The 25417-nt window shown below is 34.8% G+C and overlaps 1 protein-coding gene and 1 non-coding gene across 3 annotated transcripts in view; both read left to right on the forward strand.

Moving 5' to 3' along the window:
* The window catches only part of Mcu (mitochondrial calcium uniporter), a 184922-nt gene that overhangs the window by 5966 nt on the left and 153539 nt on the right, over positions 1 to 25417 (forward strand). The gene's annotated exons all lie outside the window — the stretch shown is intronic.
* LOC143381689 (U6 spliceosomal RNA) lies at positions 10067 to 10173 on the forward strand. The gene has a single exon (XR_013088862.1). It is a non-coding gene; the product is annotated as a U6 spliceosomal RNA (small nuclear RNA).

A 25417-nucleotide genomic window follows, 5' to 3' on the forward strand; every position in this document is an offset into this window, starting at 1 on the left:
GAATGTATACTTTACAGAATTCTAGAATTAGAGCTCAGAGTGACTGTTGAGGAAATGAGAGCAACAGTGGTGAGATGGCTTCTAGTAGATCTGAAAACTGATCATCTGGTTTTCTTAGTTATTTTCCTATTAAATTATATAATACTGGGTTTTATTTAAAAAATCTACTAAGACTGGTTTTAAAAAGTGAATTTGGGTCAGATTCTTAGAGGAAGTACCTGTGTTAGTCAGCTTTCCATTGCTTTGACAAAATACCTGAGAAAATCAACTTAAAGGAGGAAACATTTATTTTGGCTTATGGTTTCAGCCCATGGTTACCTGTCTCTATTGTTTCTGGGCCTGTGGTGAGATAGTACATCATGGCGGCAGAAAAGCTGAGGTAAAATATATAGCCCCTAATAACCTACTAAGCCCCACCTTCTAAAGTTTCCATTGCCTCCCAATAGCCCATTAAGATATAAATTCATCAAAGAATTCAACCATTGGTGAAATTAGAGCTCCCATGATCCACTCACCTCCTTGAAGGGTCTGTTGCTGCTCTGGGGGGCCAAGGATTTAACACAAACCCTTTGGGGAACATTTCATATCCAAACATTCTACCCATGTAGCCCAACTCAAACAGTCTTGATAAGTACTTTCTGAATCAGATCAAGCAGACATCTCTTAAAAAAAAAAAAGTGTGCCCTCTGCAGGTTGAAAACAAAAGGAAATAATTCATTTATTTTGTTGCACTTTGTTAAATGCTTGCAGTAAGACAGCCTGTGTAAAATGAAAGTTGACTTAAAGCAAATTAATTTTAATTAGTGAATTATTGGCCCACAAACCATGTATAGGCTTGAATCTTTTATGTTGATGCAAATGTAACTTGGTAAATTATATTACCAAGTGGGCCTAATAGCATGCTAAAGCTAAACTTTTCTAATGCAGTTCTGGAATAACTGGATAATGTGACAATCCATTATGCCACCTCTCTTAAAAATAATAGCCTTTTCCAAAGTTTTTTTTTAACAACATTAGTCATATTTATTAACTTAAAAGAGTGGCGTGTTTACTTTTCATGCTTTGTTACTAAGGTTTTCAGTTTTTACATATTTTTTTTTTTTTTTAAAGAAAGAGTGAGAGAGAGAGAGAGAGAATTTTTTAATATTTATTTTTTAGTACTTGGCAGACACAACATCTTTGTTTGTATGTGGTGCTTAGGATCGAACCCCGGACCACACGCATGCCAGGTAGGCGCGCTACCACTTGAGCCACATCCCCAGCCCCAACATATTTTTTTTTTACTTGTTATTTATCATCCATTTTGTTATTTGAGGAGTTCTTGTAATAATCACTGGAAAATTGCTGAGGTATCCATTAGGGTATATTATGTTGTCTAGAGGATAGTAAAAATATGCAGTCCTGAACTGTATTTACTTACAGCTAGCAAGATCTTTTAAAAACTGATTTATTACCTCGCAAGACAGGTCTTCATTGTGCTGCTGCTTCTTCTTCTTTTTTAGTTATAAAGTGACATAATTTTATTTTATTTATTTATTTTTATGTGGTGCTGAGGATCCAACCCAGTGCCTCACATGTGCAAGACAAGCACTCTACTGCTGAGCCACAACGTCATTGTGCTTCTTACTTAATCTGTAGTAAGTAATGTTATAGTATATTTAAGAGTATTAATGTCTGCTTTAAACTTTAGTTTAGAGAAAGTTAATGTGACTGATAATTTGTCTAATAAGGAGAGAGAGATTTGTTAGCTTGAACTACCTGATCTCTATAAATACAGACACATAGAAGAAAGCATCTAAGATCTGAGGGCATTATTTTTTAAATTTTCATCATAACCCTAGGAAAGGTGTTATTATTCTAGTTTTATAGATGAGAAAATTGAGAATGATATAGGTTCACTTGTTCCTAGGTGTCATGAGCTGTTCTAGTGCCAACGATGCAGATAGGCAGGACAAATGGCTTTGGATTTAAGCCAAGGTCTGGCAAGAACTAAAGCTATACCATACTGAGTGACAGTGTGAGTCCTCCTTCCTCTTCATCTGCTCCTTCACCTTTGTTTCTTTCTCATGTATCTACTGCAGTTTTCTTCCAAGAGATCTCAAGGTCCTTCTCACTCACTACATTTCTTAAATATAGTCTAAGGTATATCCATCCCTCATGGGGTTCATGGTAGTTAAGTTTGGAATGCTAAAGAATTCCAGTAAATCTGGCAATTATTGAGTATTGCTTGAATACCAGACACTTTTTAAGAAATCACTTCTATTGTATTACACAAAAATCCTTTAGGCAAAGTACTACTCTGGTGCAGATGAACAATGAAGATCTAGAAAGGTCCAATAATCTGGAGTCAGTCATTCAGAAAATATCTATGGAACTCATCCTTTTATGAGACACTGTGCTAGGTGCTGGTCCTACAAGACTTCACAGTTTAGCCAGGGGACATTGTGAAACAGTGTAACTGGCCGTGCTGCTGATTTGTTTTTCCTGATGGAGGCTCTCTGGGAGTAAGCATTCAGGGAGCCCTTTTGGAGCTGTGGAAGACCTCACAGAGGAAACATTGCTTGAGCTGAAACGTGAGAAAATATAGCGTGTGACAGACTGGAAAATTGTTGTTGGCATGAAGGAGTAAGATGTATTTGAGAAGCAGTCAGTAGTTTGTTACATGCAACCAGAGTATGGGCAAGAATAGTTGGAGATTAGGCTGGATGGTACTAATGATACCAGTTATAGTTAATATTTATCAAGTATACAAGTGCCAAGCTCTACATTGTTTTTCTCCATTAATTCTTGCATGGCATGAGTATTGTGTTATCCTTATTTTACAGATCACATTGTTTAAGTAATTTTCATAGGATTGCAGCTCGTAAATGACACACAGTAAATGACTTGTCCAGGATCACACAGCTAGCAAATGGTATACCTGACATATCAACCCAAACAGCCTGGCTTCAGAGTCTGACTCTTAACCACTGTACTGAAGGGGAGGGATCAGAGTGAAGAAATCTGTAAAGGAGTTGAAATTTTGTTCTGTGTGTCCATTGTATTTCAACCACATAGTATATTTTGCATTTTTACATCAGGATCCAGTATGTGTGCACATTATGTACTGCTAAAACCAAAGAAAAGTCTCAAGAAAGTATGCATAGATTCTGTTTTGTTAAAGAAATACTGGTGGGGATGCTTCTAAATTGAACAACTTAAGCTACAGTCTGAAAAACTGCTTGTTGGTAGATGAGCTGCTGAAGAATTAAGTAGGAGAACCTCTTGATTTAGATTTGTGTTTTTAGGTAGGTCACTCTGTCAGCAGGTATGAGGGTGGGTGGAAAGGATGGGACCAAAGAAGCAGAGAGAGCAGTGAGGAGCAGCTCAATGGACCAGGCAAGAGATGCCTGAATTAGGACAGTAGCATTGGGGGTAGAGAAAAGGGAATAGAGAAGAGAGATTTTAGAAATAAAATTAATAGAACTTGATGACTGGTTATGGACTATCCTTTAGCTATTACCAGGGAGAAGGGCAATTCAGCTTAAGTCTGACTTTATTACTCAGGCCCTGAAACTTTATTTCTTGACCTTCTTTGAAGTATTCATTTTTATAGTAATGTTAAAATGCTTTATTATCTTTTCTATGCCTCTAATTTTGTATTTTAAAATGTATTGTTGTGTTTAATTATATTTGAGATTTAAAAATTTATATATCAAATCAAATGCCCACCTTATTCTCATGTTCCTACCTCCCCTTCCTTTCCCCGTAGAATTTGGAAGATCTCCACAGCAATAAGAAAAGATACACACAGCATGAAAAGCACTCAGCAAATCTTTGTTGAAGGAGTGCATTCTGTATATTACAGACTTCTAAAACTTTGTGTAGTAGCTCTTAATATTATGTTCACTAATTAAAGGAATACTTTGTGTAATTTTCTTTGTTCTTGTTAACTCCCCATTTTTGTAATAAATGAGTTGATAAAAAGTTCTAATTACCTTAACTTGTTTTGATTCACTTTAGGAAATATTGACCTTTTTTCCCCCTTTTAATTTGTTTAATCGACACATAAAATTATACTATTAATGGGGTACTGTGTGATGCTTTGATACATGTATATATTATGTGACATTCAAATCAGTGTAAAAATATATCCATCTCTTCAAACATTTATTATTTCTATGTGGCAAAACATTGCAATATTGTTTCATTTATCTACAGTCACCCTACTATGCAATAGGACACCATCTCTTTCCTGTTGTAAGTAGATTTTCCTAAGTATGAAATCTTTTTTTCCTAAAATTTTAGCAATCTTCATTTCCACATTAGAAATGTAGAGATTCCTATTGCTTCTACCACCCCAATCTCTCAAGAGGTATAAACATTAAAATAAAATGATTTGGGGCCAGAGTTGTGGCTCAGTGGTAGAGTGCTTACCTAGCATGCATGAGGCACTGGGTTCGATTCCTGGCACCACATAAAAATAAACAAATAAAATAAAGGTATTGTGTCCATCTACAACTAAAATAAAAATGATTTGGAGTGATTCTCTGTCATTTTTATTGACTAGGTAGCTTGCTTGATTGGTTTATTTAGAAAGCATAAATTCTTCAGTCTTCTAGCTAGTATAATACAAAAATAGCTGTTAACTTCCATAACCACAAGTTTTTAAGAGACACTGCAATATCTACTCTACCAGAAGAGGTTATATTTGCAACTTAGTTGGTGAGATTTTTGAAATCTGATGAGCAAAGGATTGGTGTACCATCACAGAAAATTTCTGATAGTTCTGAAATAGATAAATAAATGAAGAGGTGATAGTGTGTGTGTGTGTGTGTGTGTGTGTCTCCAAAATAAAAGTAATTGAAGAGAATTTGATGATATGTGTAATAATAGTCAGGAATTTGAGTTCTGTTCCTCTCTCTTTCATTAACTTGCTATTTGATCGTGGAGGCTGGAGTGTAGTTCAGTATTAGAGCAATTGTCTTGCATGTGCAAAGCCCTGAGTTCAATTTCTAGTACCACAACAAAAATAAGACAAAACAAAAAAAGGCTATTTGATCTTGGACAAGTCACTTAATCTTGCTATTTTTTTAATATTTACTTTTTAGTTGTACACAATACCTTTATTTTGTTTATTTATTTTTAAATGGTGCTGAGGATCGAACTCAGGGCCTTGCACGTGCTAGTCAAGTGCTCTGCCATTGAGCCACAACCTCAGCCCCAAATCTTGCTATTTTTATCAGTTAAATAAGGATGCTTGATTAGGTGAACCTGAAGAACTTACTAATTCAATTATAGGATACATTTTTTTTTTGAGGGAATAACATGCCCCAAATATTTTTTATTTTATTTATTTGTTTTTATGTGGTGCTGAAGATCGAACCCAGTACCTTATACATGCCAGTTTACTCTGTATTCATTCACCATAAATGATTCATTAGCCTTTAGCCTCATCTTTTATTGTCTTTTTTTTCTCCATTTCAAACTATGGAAGGAGTGGAGAGAGAGGTGAAGATGTGGTAGGGAGTCCAGAGAGTTGGGAGAAGAGACAAAGTAGTTATGGATGACTATTAAAGTGAGATTGGATAATACTGATAAATTGAGTCGTGGCTACCAGACCGAAATAGAAAATTTTGTTTTCCTTTGTAGTTATGCTATTGGAATTCTCATTTTGAAAACCTTGGTAAGTAAGTCATTAGTTACCCCTAGTACCTTAGAGGCATAAATCCTTCCAGCTCCGTGGATCCTAGTACAGTGTCAGATTGTAGACACTATCATTGTTGGATGAACTATCAGAACTGGTGAGTTAACAGTCCTAGAGACCATTGTCTAAATCCTTTAACCTTTGGGAAAATATAGCTGTAGATCATCTACTCCTGTAGCCCAGACAATACAGTAGTAGAGATCATAGAAATGTCAAGAAGGAATAACCTTTCTTGTTTACACAGCAGCTAGTAGTTTTAAAAACAGTTCACATTATGCTGAAACAAGCAGGACTACATAAAAGGCTAAGTAATAGTAGTAGTGAGAAATGATTATAAAGTGGTTATTTAAAGGCAGGCTAGGGATATAGCTTAGTGTTAGAGTGCTTGGCTAGGTTCAATCCCTAGCACTGCAAAGAAAAACCAACAAGCAAAGAAAAACCAACAAGCAAACAAAAATTGAAAGCAATTTAAGGAATGATAGAATAACATCATGGTATGTATTGGTGGGGGTTGGGCAGTGCTAGACACTGCAGGGGAGAGAAAGGAACTATTTGAAAATGGTACTGCCAACTTTAGATTCTTTACATATATATATTTCCAAAGATGACAGATTTTGGGGGGTGTTTATTTTATTTTTTAAACTTTATTTATTTATTTATTTTTATGTGGTGCTGAGGATCAAACCCAGTGCCTTACATGTGTTAGGCAAGAGCTCTACCATTGAGTCACAACCCCAGCACAGGGAGGTTATCTAACCTTCTGAATTTCCATTCTGCCATTACTGAATTCTGTATCTTGTACTGCCAGAATTCTGCTAGCTGCCATGAAGCAATGCTGTGGCAAGTGGCTAAGTGTGATAAAAACCTGTTTTTTTAAATTTTAAAATAGAATACAGATGTCAGAATACTTTAAAAAATGTATTTAAAGATAGTTTCAATGTAGGGGAAATAGTAAAACATAGGAGAAGATTGAAGGTTTTTCAAAAATTTGCTTTTTATGGAATTCCTTATTTTTTTTTTTCCTTGTAAACAGAAGATCACCTTCTTATGTCCCTGTTGATCTGCCAATTTCTCTTGTTCCTCTTCTGATTTTTGGGGCCTAGTGATAGAAGCTGCTGAATAGACAGGAAAAATGAATGATTTTTTTTTTTTATATCACAAACTTTGATGGTGATTGTGTTTACAACTACCTATATAGAGTTCACATGCCTGATGTTACATGTGTACATATTAGTAATTTTATTTATTTATTTATTTATTAGAATGGTACTGGGGATTGAACCCAGGGATACTCTACCACTGAGCTACATCCCAGCTGTTTTTTTTTTTTTTTTTTTTTGTAGTTGGATACAATATCTTTATTTATTTTTATGTGGTGCTGAGAATCAAATCCAGTGCCTCACAGGTATGAGGTGGGCGCTCTACCACTGAGCTACAGCCCTAGCCCCCAGCTGTTTTTTATTTTGAGTCAATGTCTTGCTAAGTTGCTGAGGCTGGCCTTGAACTTGTGTGCCTCCTGCCTCAGACTTCTCAGTAGCTGGGATTATAGATGTTGACCATCACATCCTTCTATATTTTATTTTTTTTAAACCCCAAGGAAAGTGAAACAGACAAAATTTTAAAATTTTCAGTTCTCACTTAAGCCTCAAAACAAAGTGTCTAAGCATCGTCGAGATGGCAAAATAGGACTTTAGTATAACATTTTATTACAGAATTATGGAAAATTCATTTGTTTTATAGAGCTGAACTCTACTCAGTGCTTTCTTTAGTTTTAATATCTCACTCTGCATTGGTCTTTGATTCAGAATGAATTCAGGTTCTTAGTATGAGCAAGTGCCGCAAAGTTGGGCAAGCTTTAAATGTGTAATGACTTTCTTTTTAATGATTGCTAGAGCTGTTAGCAGTAAAAGGAGAGTGAAAGGGAACTATAATAAAATGAGTATTTTGGGCGGATTAAAAACAGAGACAAGCTGTGGCCCTGCCAGCATCAGAAAATCATGGCACCGGTGGAAGAAAAGACAGAAGAAACTGCTGAGGAGCATGCTCTCGAATGAGTACACTTGGAAAGGCCTTCTATTAGCAGAGGGTTTTCTTTTCTTCTAGGGGTGGAAAGGAAATTACATTGTGTTTAGATAAATATCTAAGATAAAATTTTTCTTTTTAAATTATGAGGTATATCATGTTATAAAATAAGTGGAGTGACATAATATATGTCCTCTAGCTTGAGAAATTAAACACTGTAATTATGTCCCCAAGTACCCTTCCTTAGTCCTGTTTCCTGTTCTCTCTCCCAAAGTAACATTCTCTTAAATTCAGTGTTTACTCTCCATGCATGCATTTGTCCTTTTGCTGTATAAATTTGTATCTATAAACCTTATATAGTATTATAAAGATGTTTTACAACTTTGTTTAGAAGATATTACATGATGTATTCTTCTGCAGGTTATTCTTTTTGCTTAATATCTTAAAAATGTTTAATTGATACATGTGGTTCTGGTTCGTTCATTTTTAACTACTTTGTGGCATTTCTGTCTCTATTTCATGTATTTAGTCATTCTCCTGTTGTCTGAATGTGTTTTTAGCTTAATATTTTGAGGGGCAGGAAAGAGAAATCTATTATGTCATTTTTTAAGTTGAAAAAGGAATGTTGTTTTGACTTTGAGAAAAGCCAATTTCCTTTTTTGGTGTGCAGTCCCGTTTATCATAATCCTGGGAAAACCCTTTGTACTTCCCCCAGAGGAGACAGAGAAGGGTAATGTTTCATTACATAGATGAATATGTCTTGTGCAAAATGCAGAATAACGTCTGCTGTAATACAACAAGCCAGTGAGGGATTGAGCTGCTGCAGCAAAAAGCTTGGTTTACTTCACTAAAATTCTCAGATTTTTCAAGTGCAGACTGGCAGTGAATGGAAACTTGTTGGCATTAATTCATTGTTTCTTTCTGTTTGGAATTATATGCTATTTGGATACTATCTGCCCAGTTTGTAAAAGGATATGTGCCTCTTATGGTAAAAAGATTGTTCTTGAATTGTATTGTAGTTTTATGGAGCAAGCCAGAGGAAAAATGAGGTCTAGGAAAGAGGAGATATAGTTGGGTGTGAAATAAATATTTGTTTTAATAATAAACATATTAATCCATGTTTATTCTTACTTTGTAGTTATAGTTTTAAAAAGACAATCTCTGATAGATTTTATCTTCTCAATTTCATGCTGTTTTTCTTTTGCAACAACGTTGATAATGGTCTGAACATTTTTACAGAATACATAGTGCAGAGCTTCATTCAGGTTGTCCCGCCAAATGATTTGCTATATAGTGCATTAACCAGAAATGCTGAGGCAGCTAGGGAAACACTAATAAATGGGATGCTTTCCAGGGATGGTAGCTAAGGCAAAGCAAACAGCAGCCAAAATTAAGAAGAAAATGTTACTTAGGCACTCAAACTGTAGTCTGCCCAGATATGCTATTAACACCGAATATATTCTTCTAATTAAATTAATTGGGACCTGGGCAATTTGAAACACCAGATTGTCTGTTAAAAAGAGTGGCCAGTTTTAAGCATATTAGAACTATGGGTCACATAAGAACAGTCTTTTGGTTAAAACTTATTGAGAATGAAAAATTATCTTTGGGTTTTTTTTGGGGGGGGGCGGGGGGATAGATTCTGGATCCTTAAGAATAATTAAACTCTGGGACCTGTTTGTTTCTTCCATAGTTTTGAAAGAAAGGGTGCTGAATGGATCTCCAGCAAAGGAAGTTATTATTATTGTTATTTTTGTTGGAATGAATCATGGAGGAGAATGATTAAGAATTAAGAATGAGTTCTGATTTTTGTTTTTTCACTGTTGCTTTTCTTGCTAGTCACACTTTTTTTTTTTTTTTTTTTTTTTAAAGCCCATGCATAGTGTAGGTGTGGGGAGAGAAGATAGTGGTATGGGAAAGGACTTTTTTAATTTTTATTCTTGGTTTGGAATGATCTCCAGTCATTTTCAAACAGAACCCCTATTCCAGAGAGTTGTATAGGTAGGCAAGTGAATTGGATGTTTTTTCTTTTGAATGAACCAAGGTTTCTCTTTTTTGTGAATGAATTTGAATAGCCCAAAGTGTCTGTTGTCAAAATTTCTTTTAATCAAAACATGTTTTTTTTTTCCTTATTTTCTCATATTTATTAGAGTTCTATCAGTTTTTTATAGATAGGGTGAAAAATTTTTTTCTTCTTTAATATAAAAGTATTTCAAGGGTTGGGGACATATAGATCAGAGGTAAAGCCCTTGCCTAGTGTGTGAGTCCCTGGGTTCCATCCCCAGCACTGCAAAAATTAATAACAAAACAAAACAACAAAAAAGGTAGTTAAGAGTATTTCTAAATATATTAGTTTATGTGCTCACTTCAGCAGCATATATACTAAAATTGGAATGATACAGAGAAGATTAACATGGCCCCTGTTCAAGGATGACATGCAAATTTGTGAAGTGTTCTATACAAAAAAAGAGAGAAAGTATTAGTTTATATGATTTGTTGTTCCGAAATTTCACGTTTGCTTGGATTTACCATGTGATAATTCAGAGAAATAAAGTATAACAGTTTCTCATAATCAGTCTGGATTAATTCTAGGTTACAGTTTATATTCTTTTAGAAGTATTCTTGTTCTAAGGGTCACTGTAATAACTGGTAACTAAGAATAACCTAATCAAGGTTTTTCAGACTTTCTTTTCCTGTTTGGCATTATATGCTGCAGTACCCATGTTAGCAGGCTCAAGAGGGCCTTTACTTTTGACATTGACTTTACTTTTTTCTGTTCTTTTAGGTCTTTCACTACTATTCCTACAGTGGTTGGCAAGATATCGTTTCCACCTCACTCTCCATGTACCATGCCAGTGACATCTTAGCTGCTAGAGTGTGGAGCTGGCCTGTGGGAGTCAAGTAAGTGCCTTTTTTACTATTTGGCATGGTTTTTGCTTACTTTGCAAAGCCATGTAGAGAAATTTCTTATGATTAGTTTTTAAAAAGGCACTTGCTTGATCCTTGTGGGTTGGCTCTTTGCTCCAGCCTGCTGTTGAATACCTGGTAGCTAACTTGGGGATGAGTTTAGTGAGGTGACTGTTGCAGAATGGAACATTTTTGCTGAGGTAGACCTGAAGGGATGATAGATTTGATCCTTGCTTGAACATTCATACTATGAGCAGCCCTATCTCAGAATAAATCAGAATTGTTAGCTTAAGTAGTTATTCTGGCCTCCTGGAAGTTTAACAGGTTATGGATGACCAAGAGTTTGTTGGTTTAAAACAGCTGGGTTGCATGAAAACAGAACAGCTCTTCCGGGAAGCCAATGACCTTGATACTTATCTTAATTATCTGACCTAATATATGGAAGAAGTCATGGTTGACATTAATCAGGTTTGGGTTTCTATGTTTGTTGTTAAAGTTGCTAAAACCTGGTATTTTACTTTTGCAGGTCATCTTGTAAATTTTGCCTATATAAATTAACACATCCCCTGTTATATTATAACAACAATGTAAGGGAGAGTGTTTTCCTGCTCTGTCTTAGGTATTGGTGATATGACGTGTTCACGCAGGGGAAACTTGAACATTGACAGGTATGTGAAGATCATGATTCATAAGCATTTTCTCCCAGAAAACAAAACAGTTTATTTCAGTGTGAACTTATGATGTGGTTTTACAAAGTTTATCTTTCCAGTTGATTTCCCTACCCACTGTGAGTATAGAACTAGGATTGGCAAATGATAGTCGAAACTGCTGCTTGTTTTTGTAAACAAGCAAAGATACATTTAACATATGTTTAAGGGATGTATGGAGAGTTAAACAAATCAACCTTATGCCTTTTTTTAAGTGGGCACAGAAATATAAGATTATGAAGGGAGCCATTGTATTACTGGAGCTGTTATAGTCCTATTTGTGTTATAAGCTTTTATTGAAACACAGGTTCATTCATTTACATGTTGTCTGTGGCTTCCCTTGTATTATAGCAGAATAGAGTTGTTGCCACAGAGAGCTTATGGTCTATAAAGCATAACTATTTATTATCTGGTTCTTTAATAAAAAGTTTGTCAACTCAACTGACCAAGTTAGAGGAACCAAATGTCAGTTTGTTTTTAAATACAAACTTGCTAGAATCACAGTCAAATGGGCTTCCAGGAGTATGTCAAAATGTTGCTGACTAGCAAATAATATTTATTTTCAATAGTGGTATGATTACTAATACAAGGTAAATTAAATAGAAAGCTATGATGGCAGTTGAGCTTCATCTTTCATTCATTATATTTTCTCTTTATTGGCATTCAGTGGTAGGATATTTTGTTTAAGATCCTTTAAAGGTTTTTTTAGAAAAGGGTAAAAAGATTTCACTACGATATCTGGTATGGTCAAGAAGTGATAATGGAAGACCTCCTAATGCATGGAAGACTTATAGTTAAAATAGATGTGCAATCATAGTTACTGAGGAACCAGATATGTTCAAGGATCACAGAGTAAATCAGTGTAGAGCTAAAATGACAGTTGAGGTTGCCTGCCTTCTCAAGTTCTTTCTATTAGGTCCCACATCATATTAGCGGCTGCTTGTTTTCTTTACTAGCTGAAAGTCATAATCTATTTCTTTTCCTTTATTTTTCCTGAAGTAAAAGCAGACTTAATGATTTAAGTCACAAAGCTAGGACTGTTGAAATGTTGACCTTATTTGGAGTTTGGATGATTTTGTTTTATGGTTGAAGATTACTGGAGGATTGCTTCTTAATGAATCATTCAATGCTTTGAGTGTACACTCAGAAAGCTTAGATCGGATGGCATAAAAAAGGAAGTCTGAGCCTTCTTCATAATTTTATAGCTATGTGCAAAACTTAAATTGCATAGATAGAATGTTCCACTTATTTGTTTATGTATCTAAGCCCATAGATGGAAAATATGTATATGTTTGTGTGTGTGTGTGTGTGTGTGTGTGTGTGTGAGTGATAGAGATAGATAGAGAGAGAGAGAGAGAGAGAGTGAGAGAGAGAGAGAGGGAGAGAAAACTTTTAAAGTTTATCAGGATTGCATTCTGAATGAGTTTAGCAGGTGCATTATAATCTGCAGTTTGTGTTGTATGAGTTTAAATGGACATTTATAAATACATTTTATTTTAGAACAGTTTTAGACTTACAGATAGTAAAGGTAGTACACAGTTTCTATACCGCCTACCTTTCCTGTTATTAGCGTCTCACATTGCTGTGGCATATTTATTACAATTTATTATGAACCAATCTTGATATATTATTTTTATTAAGTAAAATAATACTTGATTCAGATTACTTCAAATTGCCTTCTCAATTCTAGGGTTAAATGATTTCCTCCTTTCTTTTCTTTTGGGATTGATAAATCAATTTTTATTGGCATTTTCATTGAGGTAGAAAGCAGTTCTATTATCACTTGAAGGTTAGATTAGTTCTGAGGTCTCCTTCAGTTTCCAAGATTTGGTTTAAAAAAGTACAGGCTTAAGTGCTGCAAAGTTCTGACTTGTAACATTTATTTATTTATTTATTTATTTATTAAATTTTCCACTTATTCTTTTTTTTTTTTTAACTTGTAACATTTATATTCTCCTGTAACATGTTGTGAAAGTTGTTACTTTACCTTATTAATAGTAATGGCTCTTCAATTATTTGTTTCTAAATTTTAGCATCATCAGTTCCAGAGAAGATAAGCTTGATTATTTCTCTTATTAAATGTCATATGCTAAATCGCTGGTAAAAATACTCTAAAGTAAATTGCCTCTTTTGGGAATTGTGTAGATCAACTATTCTGTTTCAACATGCTTTTCTTCCTTCTAATGAATCATTACTCATTCACATTTCACTATAAAGATCTTAAAATATTTCTTTCTTAAAAGTTCTTCAGTTATTTACTAAAGTTGAACACATGCTTGCCCTATGACTCAGCATTTCCATTGTTAGATTTTATACACAACAGAATGTGTGCATGTATGTAGTCATCAAAAGACATGGATAAAACTGTTCATGGAAGGACTAATAGTCTAAACTGGAATTCTCCAAAAGCTTATCAATAGTAGAATGGGTCAATAAGTTGTGACATAATCACACAAGGAATATTAAACAGTGGCCAGAATGAACAAACTACAGCTACATATAAAAATTGGTGAATCTTACAAATATAATGAACAAAAGAAGCTAGATACTAATAGTATATGCTCTGCAATTTCATTTATGACAATTTTTTAAAAAAAGGTAAAACTAATCTGTGGTATCAAAAGTCAAGATTGATTATCCTTGTGAGGATTGAGGGAAGTGTTTGGAATGGGGTATGAATGAGCTACTGGGATGCTAATAATGTTGTGTTTCTTGATTTACGTACTGGTTGCATGGGTATTTTCACCTTGTGAAAAATAATCACGCATATATACTTTTTTTCTCACATTTTTTAATTGGTGCATACTGATGGGATTTGTTGTTAGATATTGGTACATGCACACAATACCTAATAAAACAATATAATTTTGCCAGTATCACAAGTGTATATACTTTTCATATGCATATTATTCTTCAAGGAAAAAAGTATACAGATATATTAAATACTATTAGGAATTATAAAACATCACAAAATTTCATTGTGAATATTTAAGGGATGTATGGAGAACAAGTTAAACAAATTAACCTTATGTCTTAGAATAACTGGAGACAGAATTATAGGGTTATGAAGGATGCCATTGTATTACTGGAGCTGTTATAGTCTTACTTGTGTTATAAGATGAATAAAGTAGGTAGTATTTATGGCTTTTTAGAAATTACTGTTCCTAGGTTTTTGATGCTTCAGAAGATGAATTTTTTTCTTCTTGGTCTGTGTTAAGTAGAATCACCAAGTCACAATGTTCGTCCACTCTTTTACTACAGTAAAATGCTGTAATCCAAGTAATTGTGACTTAGGTATATTAGTGTGTTCATAATGGTGGCATGTTCTCCTTCCTGCAGATTGTCTTTGTTAAGTCAGTGAATGAGCTTCAGTCTTGCCCTGTGTATATTTTAAATGTTCTCTTGACTTAAGGTATTACTTCACGGAATATAGAGAGTCCTTTTCCAAATGGACTTTCTTACTGGTGCCTTTGGTTTACCCAGTTATTGGAGTTAAAAATTAATTTTAGCATTTCTATTTTCTTGGTTAATCTTTTCATACCACCTTTTTAAAAAAATTGTGGTAAAATGCACATAACATTTACCATCTATCACTATTTTTTAAATATTCAGTATCTTTTCCTTCAATTTAGTAACTAAATCCTAATCTGGCTTTCTCATCTCATTTATCTTGCATTTTGCATTCCAAATATCAGTACTCTCCCCATGTTAAGTGTGTGTGTGTGTGTGTGGGGGGGGTAATGGGGATTGAACCTAGGAATGCTCTACCACTGAGCTACTTCCCCAGCCCTTTTTGTTTTTTGAGACAGGCTCTCATGGAGTTGCCTAGGCTGGCCTCAAACTTGGAATCCTCTTGCCTCAGCCTCCTGAGTTACTGGAATTACAGGTGTGTGCCACCACTCCCAGCTCCTCTTGTTTATATTCTTCACATGTTTGTAGACTTTTGCTTAAATAGGAGCCTAACTTTCAGTATTTCTCCAGTAATCATCTTGCTAGATTTATCTAAAACCTCACTTAATAGGGACTTGGGTATAGCTCAGTGATAGTGCACTTACTTAGCATGCCCAAGGCCCTTAGCACCATACACACAAAATAAATAAATAAAACCTCACTCATTGTTTCATTTCTCCATACAAAACTATAGCTCTCTACTACCTATAGAACTTAATGCAAATTCTCCTTAGTCTGATGTTCAAGGCTTTCAATAATTGAATTCCAATTCTATTTCCATCTTTTTTTAAAACTTTAATTAATTAATTAATTAATTAATTTATTTTTATGTGGTGCTGAGGATCGAACCCAGGGCCTTGCATGTGCAAGTTGAGCACTCTACCACTGGTCCATAACCCCAGCCCCATCCATCTTTAATATTAAAGATTATGTTTTTGATAAACAATGGCTGCTTGCTTGCTAACTTCCAGGTTACATATGGCAATGTGTATGTGTGATTTTATTTAATTTATTTTGAATAGCAGTCTACATCAAAGACTTTTTCTTGGTTCTTTGAGTTTCTTATTCTTCCTCCTCCTTCTCCCTTCTTTTTGTGGGGGTGGGTAGCAGGGATTGAACCCGGGGATGCTTAACCACTGAGCCACATCCCTAGCCCTTTTTAAATTTTTATTATCATTATTTTTTATTTTGAGACAAGGACTCACTAGGTTGCTTAGGCCCTTACTAAGTTGCTGAGGTTTGCTTTGAACTTGATGTCCTACTGCTTCAGCTTCCTGAGGTGCTGGGATTACAAGTATGCACAATTGTGCCTGGCACTGTCACCATCTTTTGAAACGGGATTTCACCTTATTGCCCAGTTTTCTAGCCTTGAGCTTGTGACTCTTGTCTTAGCCTCCTGAGTTGCTGGGATTATAGATGTGTACCACTATACCTGGCTAGGTTCTTTGAGCTTCTTGAAATAAAAGTCCAGCTCTCCATCTTTTTTAGAGCCAAGAATGAGAGCGATGCTTAGATTAGATATAATAATAATGATGATGATAATAACAATATTATTAATAGTTATTATTAATATTAATGTAACTATAATCATTATCATTTTTTTAGATAGTGTCTCACCATGCTGCCAAGGCTGACCATGAACTGTTAGGCTCAAGCAGTCTTCCTGCCTCAGCCTCCCAAAAAACTGGAACTATAGACTCATGCCACCTTGCCTGGCTAGAGTTAGATTACTAATTTGTAGACATAAAGCTTGTTAACTATTGCCATATACTGATTCAACTCAAAACATCTTTTTATATCCAGAGTTTGACTACTTCTCACTATCTCACCACAGGTACTTTGATTCAAGCCACCAATATATTTTACCTTGTTATATTAACAGCTTCCAAATTAGTTGCCCTCCCTGCTTTGTTCCTTCTTCCTTATGGTCAGAATGCAGCAATAAGTGATGATGCCAGGCAAGAGACTCTTCTAACAACTTAAAAAAATTTTTTTATTTATAGATGGACACAATACATTTATTTTTTTTATGTGATGCTGGGATTGAACCCAGTGCCTCATGCATGCTAGACAAGTGCTCTACCATTGAGCCACAACCCCGGCCTCACTTTCAACAACTTCTGATCTCTCTCAGAATGAAAGACAAAATTCATAAAGTGACTTATAGGTAGCAATGATAAGCTGGAGTTCTAAAAGCAGGCAAAGCCTCTGATTTATAGCATTTTCTTCTTTTTCTAGTGTGATTACTCCCACACTGGCTGATTCAAAGTTCTAGAATGTACAACAGTCTGTTCTCCAGCCATTGTCGGCTTCAGCACACCACTGTGGAACATTTCGCTCTCTGTCTGACTCCCATCTGCTGCCACTCTTCCTTGTACTCACTCTGTTCTTGCGATGCTGACTGACCTCCTTGCTGTTTCTCAAACATACTATACATGCACCCACCTCACAGGATCTTTGCATTAGCAGTTTCCTGTAATTAAAATGCTCTTGTCTTGAACTCACGTAGGTTTGCTTATTTCTTAGTTCCCTCAAGTCTTTGCTCAAATATCATATTCTCAGTAAGGTGACCTTTGTGTATGAAAATTTTATTTTACTGGTTGTTCTGAGATGATTTCCAATATACACTACAGTGTTTTTGTACCTGCCTGATGTCTTGCTGTAGTGATGCCTTACTGCTATTTCTAGGCAGTGTAGTCTGTGGGTGGGGATAATAATTATATTTGCTGTTGTGGCTGAAAAAGCAGATTTTCATTTTTGTTGAATTGAAAATATCTGTGATGCTATAAATAGTTTGGGCCTGTTATTGGAAATTGCAACTTTAAATTTCTATCAATCTTTTTTCTTCTTTTAAATATTTTTTTAAGTCATTGATGGACCTTTATTTTTAATTTTGTTTATTTACATGTGGTACTAAGAATTAAACCCAGTGCCTTACACATGCTAGGCAAGTACTCTACCACTGAGCCACAAACCCCAGCTCCTTTTTTTGTTTTGTTTTCTTTCTTTCTTTTTCATGTTGGGTATGGAACCCAGAGCCTTGTACCTTCTAGACAAGTGCTGTACCATTGAGCTACATCCCAAACCCTCTAAGAGTCTATGACTTAACCCCTTAATGAGGAGCTCAACAATATTTATGGTTACGTATATATTTGGTAGTGTGTAAATAATGAGAAAAAGGAATTTGTATAATTTTCTGAAGATCAAAATGGGTTTATGAGGATTTTTCCCTACATAAATATTAAAATGTATAGACTAGTATGGCATACTGATTTATTTTAATTAAAAGGTGTGTGTCTTCTCATAAACCGGTTGCTGCCTTTTCCTCTTGACTTCTGATTCTGCCTTAATATTTTCTATTTCTACCTTAAGAAAATTTAAACTCCAATTTTACTTGGTCTGGGCATAGTCAACATTACAATGAGGTAGCAGGATTGAATGTGAATGTGCTTATTGACAGTCTGTCTTTCCTTTCCCTTTTTTCCTTCTTTCCCTTTTAACTATTTTTACAAGTAAATTTTAACCAAAGTTGAAAACACGAGTTACTTTTAAAAAAATTAATCTTTAAAGCATAACCGTAATAAATTGTTTCTGTTTTAGATTTGATTAACAGAGGTCAGAGAAAAGAGTAACTTGAACTAAAAGTTGTCACTTCTTCCCAAGAAGTAATTAAGAAATAGAGAAGAAGTCTATTTCTTTCTATTGGTAATTGCAACTTTAAATTTCAATTTAAAGGGGTTAGTGGTGCTGTAGATGAACAAGGGATTTGCACATACTAGACAAGCACTCTCCCACTGAGTCACACTCCCTCCCATTCTCTCTCTTTCTCTCTCCTAATGAAAGGTTTGTGTTACTGTTAACTAAAGTTTGCATTCTTTCTTTCCTCAAAGCAGTTGAACACTGGAGAAAAAGTATTCTTCCCATATCAAAGATAAATCGGCTTACCTATATTTAAAAGCTGTTTTCCCTATTTTAAAAGAAATACCATAGAAAAATTAAGAGGTACAGAAAAATAGGAGAGAGAAGAGACACAAGACTTGGAGACAACTATTATTAACATTATTGTGTATTTCCTTCCAGACCACTTTTTATGAAGTTTAACTTTTGAGTTTTGGTTTTATGTAAGTATAAATATGAACTACATAAAACCAAGTAACTATATTTTGCTTCCTTTGCTTGGCATTATCCATATATTTGACATATCTGTTGTACACATTTAATGGCAGCATAATATTCCAAGGAGTGACTATATCAATGTTTGTGTTTGTAACAGACTTTTCAAAATAGATTTTGTGGGGCCAGAGGTGTAGCTCAGTGGTAGAGCATATGCTTAGTGTGTACAGGCCTTGGGTTCATCTCCAGCACCAGAAAACAAAAACTAAACAAAATAGTCTTTTTTTTTATCTGCACTTTTGAAAATGATAAAGGTGGATATTCTTTCCTTATGTTTTCCTGATGATGCTTTTATCATTGTGTAAACGAAACTAGCTACTGTCCTGACAGTGTTTTTATACACTCATAAGTAACAGGCACAAATCACAGTAAAGGTGTTCAGGGCATCGTTAACAGTTCATCTGCTTGAGATACCATCCTTGGGAACTCTTTTATTTTAATGAAAACTCTGTGAGTCTTCCAAGGCTTTTGGAAAGCCCATTCTCTATAGATTTAGTAACTAAGAATATTAAGAAAGAAGCATATGATTCTTTCATATAAGTGTGTGGATACACAGGTTGAGCATCTTAATCCAAAAATCTGAAATCCTAAATACTCCAAAATATGAAACTTTTTTGAGCATTGATATGATGCTGGAAGTAGAAAATCTCACACCTGACCTAATGTGACAAATTACAAAGTACACATGCATTCAGTATATGTAAACTTGAGTTGTAGTTGTGTTCTTTAAATTCCTGTCCCTCTACCAGAGTCGCCCAGATGGCCTACCCAAACTGTGACCCTGCTGCCACCAGTATCTTCACTGCTCATAAAGAAACTGAGCCAGTGGTGTTGCTGCCTAGGGCCTTATGGAGAAGGTTACAGCAGGAGTTGATGACTCTCAAAATGTCTGGTGACAAAGGAATTTCTGCCTTCCTTGAACCACAACCCTTTCAATTGGATAGGGACCAACCATGGAGCAACTTGCATAGTATGTGAGGACTAGGTCTGCAACTGGAAAGGAGATGCCAGCCCTTTTCTTAGTTCATTATACAAAATAGGCACTCTTTAGTGGTGTTGAATAAACGAATTTCTCAATTGTCTAGAAAGTTGAATAAACTGGCTTCTAATAACTCTTATTTCATATTTGTATTTAAAATATTAATTTCTGTATGTACACATGACTTTTATATAACTGAATTTTTCTTTCTTTCTATATCTTGCTTATTTCCCACTCCCTCTTTCATTTTACTCCAAGATAACTATGTGATATATATATATATATCCTTTCATATTTCCCCTGTATTTGAATAATGATCTTACCTAATTTTTTTTTGGTCTGCCTATCAAACACTTCTTTATGCACATGTTATATATATTGTTTATAGTTTTATAAAACTGAATATATTCCACATTCTGTTCTGTATCTTGTTTTTCTTAAAAACTAATAAGTAGTAGAGCTTCCTCTAAGCCAGTAATACCTCTAAGTTATTAATGGCTGTGTAACATGCCATATGTATGGGTTCTGCCATGCAGTTGCTTTACTCTTATTTGACTGATCCTTTACCAATTTACTTTGTTTCCCATTTTGTCACTGTATACATCATAGTAAGCACCTTGTACATATCCTCATATACTGGTACATTACTTTTATGACAGTCAGAAGTGGGATTACTGTTTTAAAGGATATATACATAATACATTTAATAATTACTGCCAGGTTGCTTTTCAAGACCAACTTAATTCATTGAGTCCCAAGTTCTCAATTCTAAGAATACTTCAACAAAATTTACACAGATGCATTAAAATAGATTGGAAATAATATTGTAGAGCTTATGTATGTGTAAATATATTATAATTATCATAGTGCAATATTATTACACTTTGATTATTTAATTATACTATAATTTAATTATATGTTATATACTATATTTAAATTTTATAGGTATTCCACATCTGGGATGATGGGAAAAAATGGGTTAAGAATCTTTCTAAGATCCCTTCTGGTTCCATGTAAGACCATAAAATATAATTATATAGCTTTTTAATGGTTGTTAGTTATAAGAATTGTTGGTTTCTTAAAAGAATATATAGTGTTCTATTATAAAATTGATCATCTTTTTGTGTTTGGAGTGTCCATGTACTTTAATGCAAAATAAAACAAAATTATTTTGTCAAAACTCTATAGTTTACATCTTTGAAACCCATGTAATATTCTAATAGACTAAAAGATAAATAGAGTTGAGGGAAATTTTGAAATCTGATTTGAGGTTGGAGTTTGGGAAACAAAAGTCATTTTGGTAATAGAGTTTGATTTTTAAATTGAGTATTAGCTTGGTTGCAAGAGAATTAATTATAAGAATTTCTTTCTCTCTTTTTTTTTCCCAGCTTGAACAGATAAATATAGAGCATTGATGTTCAGAGAGGGAACTCCATAGAAAATGCGTGGGTAGCTGTTGTAGTTTTACATAGCAGATAACATCTAGAATAAAGAACAGATGAAAATATTCATTGAGGATTAGTGTTCTTAAAAAATCATCAAATACAACATTCCCCAAGTCTAGTGTTCAGAACCATTAGTAATCTTGCTCATTTTGTATGTCAGTTGTTTCTTATTAAGCTCAACATGCTTTTCCTTAATTTCATATTTCTGTTTGCCACACTCATTCTCAGTGCCATGCTTTAGTTCTTGTCCTTTGGAAGGCATATATCCTCCTTTCTACACCATGATTGTAGTCATATTTTCAGTATTCCATGCAAGTGTCAACTCCTTCATAAAGCCACTTTGACTTCTCTGGTCTATACTATTGCTTTTTAGCTCTTAATTCCTGTAGCACTGATATTTTGAATTCTTCCATTTTGTTCCTAAGTATATATTTGCACAGCAGTAGAAGATTTGAATTTTCCTTGAATATCTTTTGTATGTGAAGCACTATTCTAAATACTGGGTTCACAGGAATAAACAAGATTCACAATGATCCTGTCCTCATGGAGTATATATCCTTGTGTGGAGGGACCGACCACCAGTTAATGAAATAATTAACGAGACAATATTATGTAGTAAGAAGTTGGTGAAAAAAACTTATGCTGGGTGCAGTGCTGTGTACCTATAATCCTAGTTACTGGGGAAATGGAGGCAGGAAAATCACAAGTTCAAGGCCATCCTAAGCAACTTAAGAGAGAAAAAAAAAAAAAAAAAGCCTGGATATGTAGCTCAATGGTATAGTGCTTGCCTAGCATGTATAAGGCCCTGGACTCAATTGGCAGTATTGTAGAAAGAAAGAATAAATGAATGAATCAGAGCTCATTGTAAAAGGCAGAACCCAATCTAGTTAATATAAGCAGGGAAAATAATAATATTTTAAAATATTGTAATATGAAATGAGAATACACATAAATATATAATGTATAAAATGTATAATTTATATAATAAATATTATTCTTAAAATAATATTTTTAAGTAAAAAATATTTTTCTAAGGATGTGAGGTAGCTGACAGTCTTCTGAGAAATGAGAGAATTCATCTTGGAGTCTACTTATCTAGAAACAATGTCCAAATTATACCACTAGACTAAAACATTGGAGGCTCTATTGCTTTTGCCCCTGGGAATAGGTATTAGAACTTGTTCTGTCTTTGGTGAGCATGAGATGCAACCACCAGGACCTCTGCTTTGCTTCTGAAAGAGAATTGTTATCACTCTGAAATGTTCTTCAGAATGAATTCCTCTTGATGTCTTTGTTATATCATTTTTCTTCCTAATCAAAATATCATGTCCATGTGTTTGATTGGCAGAACACAAACCACATACATGCTTCCTGTTTGCAAATGAGGCTGCTGAGAAAGTGGATTTTTGACTTCTATCGTGGGTAGCAGGCTTTATGAAATGAGAAATTCTGCAAACAAGGAAGGCTCTCTAAAGGTACTGAGTACTTAAGAACCATGGGAAATTTGATATAGTAGAGAGTGATAGGAAGATCAATTTAGATTTAGTAGTCAGACAAAGCTTCACTAAGGGCATGGAATTTAAGCTGACAAATGACAAGGAGAAATCCTTGGAAGGTTATGAATCAAGAGTATTTCAGTAGAGGAAACAAGTGAAAAGCCCTGGTTTGGAACTAGGGCAAGGCAAAGGATGGTATATGAATTTGGTCTATTGGAGGTAGAGCAGATTGGCTGGTGTGTTGTGGCTGGAGAGTGGAGAGGACAGTCATGGAGTAACACAGGAAAGAAAGTTTTGGCCAAAGTTTGAAGACACTTCTTTTTCTTCCTCTGAGATGCCCCCTGTTGAGCATAGGGATGTAATAATACGTATGAGACAAGAAAGGCTGTTGGATGCCCTAGAGTGATGAAAATCATTTATATTCTATTCAGGAAGAGAACAGCATGAAGGATCTAGAAAAAAATAAGAAATATTAGAAAGACTGTATCCTCAGTAGGGGAATAAAGCCTTCTGCTTTTATTCCAGTGTGTTATCGTGGAGTCCTTGAAAGAAATTTCTTCTTTATTTTTCTTACTTGATATCCAGAAACTGTACTGTGGTCACAGTTATTATACTGTGCTAATTCTCATGACTGTGACTCAAAGGCTTCAAATGTACACTGATAAATCTTTCCTGTTAAAGCATTACATTATATAGTGAAGTAAAAAAGAAATCAATCCCACAATCAAGTGAGATAATTTTATCTTTGGAATGCAGAATGATTATCAGTCTGAACACAGGGGACTCTGCTTCATCCTCACTCTCTCTTACTTTTGAAACTTGGCTTCTAACACTAGAACATACAGTCCAGGCTTATCTTATACTCTTCTATTGCAAAGTGGTATTTGGACTTGAGATGAGCTAATGACCTTTGGTGGTAATAGTTACTCATTTCTGGCTCTGCTAATATTTTATATCAGATAATTATTTGTGCTTGGGAGCCTCTCTTGTGTATTGTAACATGTTTAGCAACATCCCTGGCTTCTACCTAGTAAGTGCCTGGCTTTTTCCTCCCCAGCTGTGATAACTAAAAATGTCTAGACTATTGCCCAAGATCACCTGTGTTTGAGAACCAAAGAGAATTGTATCTCTTTGGCCTTCTTTCAAAACTTACTCTTCTGATTATCCTTTGGAATGATATCTGATGGCTATACCTGTAAATCCTTTGCGGGAAATTGGTCCATGTGAACAGTTTCTGAATATAACCTCTCTATCCTAGAGTTTTATTGTTGTTGTTTTTTTTTGGGGGGGTGATTGTGGGGAGGATGGAGCTTGCTATGTTGCTCAGGCTTGTCTTGAACTCCTGGGCTTAAGTGATTCTCCTAGTTTGCACTGGCTAGCTGGAAGTACAGGAGCAAACTACTGCACCTGGCTCCGGAAATTTTAAAATGTTTTAAAATGAGAAGACAAGGGTTGGGGATGTAACTCAGTGGTAGAGCACTTGCCTCACATGTGGGATGGCTGGTTTTAATTCCTAGTACCACAGAATGAATAAATAAAATAAGAAGACAAAACTCCATTTTGTTATGTGCATATGACTTAGAATTTTCAGTAATATTTTTGTAAGATCCAATAAGATAACATATGCAAGATTGCACTGTGGGTGATGTAATGGATAAGTTTTGGTTAATTCTGGAAAAATTATTTAGCCTTGACCTTTTTAAAAAAATATTTAGTTGTAGATGAACACACAGTATCTTTATGTATTTTTATGTGGTGCTGAGGATTGAGCCCAGTGCCTCATACATGTGAGGCAAGCACTTTACCACTGAGCTACGCCTCAGCTCTAGCCGTTTTTCTTCATTGTGCAGCAGCATTCCGGTTTCTGACTTTGACCCTCGCCTCATGTGTAAGGTTTTATCAGCTGAGCCAGTCAGTTCAAATGGATACAACCTATTAAAGGATCATTAAATCAATTTATTAAGTGGCAACTAACTTTTTAAATAAGTAATATTAAAAATGTATCAGAGTTCATTTTGATGTGTTAAGTATCACAAGGATAAGTGTTGTTTCACAGAATGTGCACTTCTTTTTTTTAAATATTAATTTTTTAGTTGTAGTTGGACATAACACCTTTACTTTATTTTTCATGTGATGCTGAGGATTGAACCCAGGGCCTTGCACATGCTAGGCGAATACTTTACCACTGAGCCACAATCCCAGCTCCCAGAATGTGCACTTCTATGCCTGTGTGTGTGTGTGTCGAGTCTTACAACTGTTATGTACTGCATAACAATATTTTGATTAGTGACCAATTTCATATACAATGGTGATCTCATAAGATTGTAGTGACATTGTAGCTGTCTTAGTTTGTGTAAATACATTCTGTGATGTTCACACAACAATGAAATCACTTAACAGCATTTCTTAGAGTGTATCCCCATCATTAAGCAGTGCATGACTGTTTGTTTCTTATTGTGGCTTTCAGTTGAAAAAGAAATCATTGGTGTAAGCTAATCAAGATAATTCCGTGCTTGCCAATGATTGATTCAGGATCCCCAGTCAAAGCCAAT

This window comes from Callospermophilus lateralis, chromosome 15 (genome assembly GCF_048772815.1).
Source record: "Callospermophilus lateralis isolate mCalLat2 chromosome 15, mCalLat2.hap1, whole genome shotgun sequence".
Taxonomy (NCBI): Eukaryota; Metazoa; Chordata; class Mammalia; order Rodentia; family Sciuridae; genus Callospermophilus; species Callospermophilus lateralis.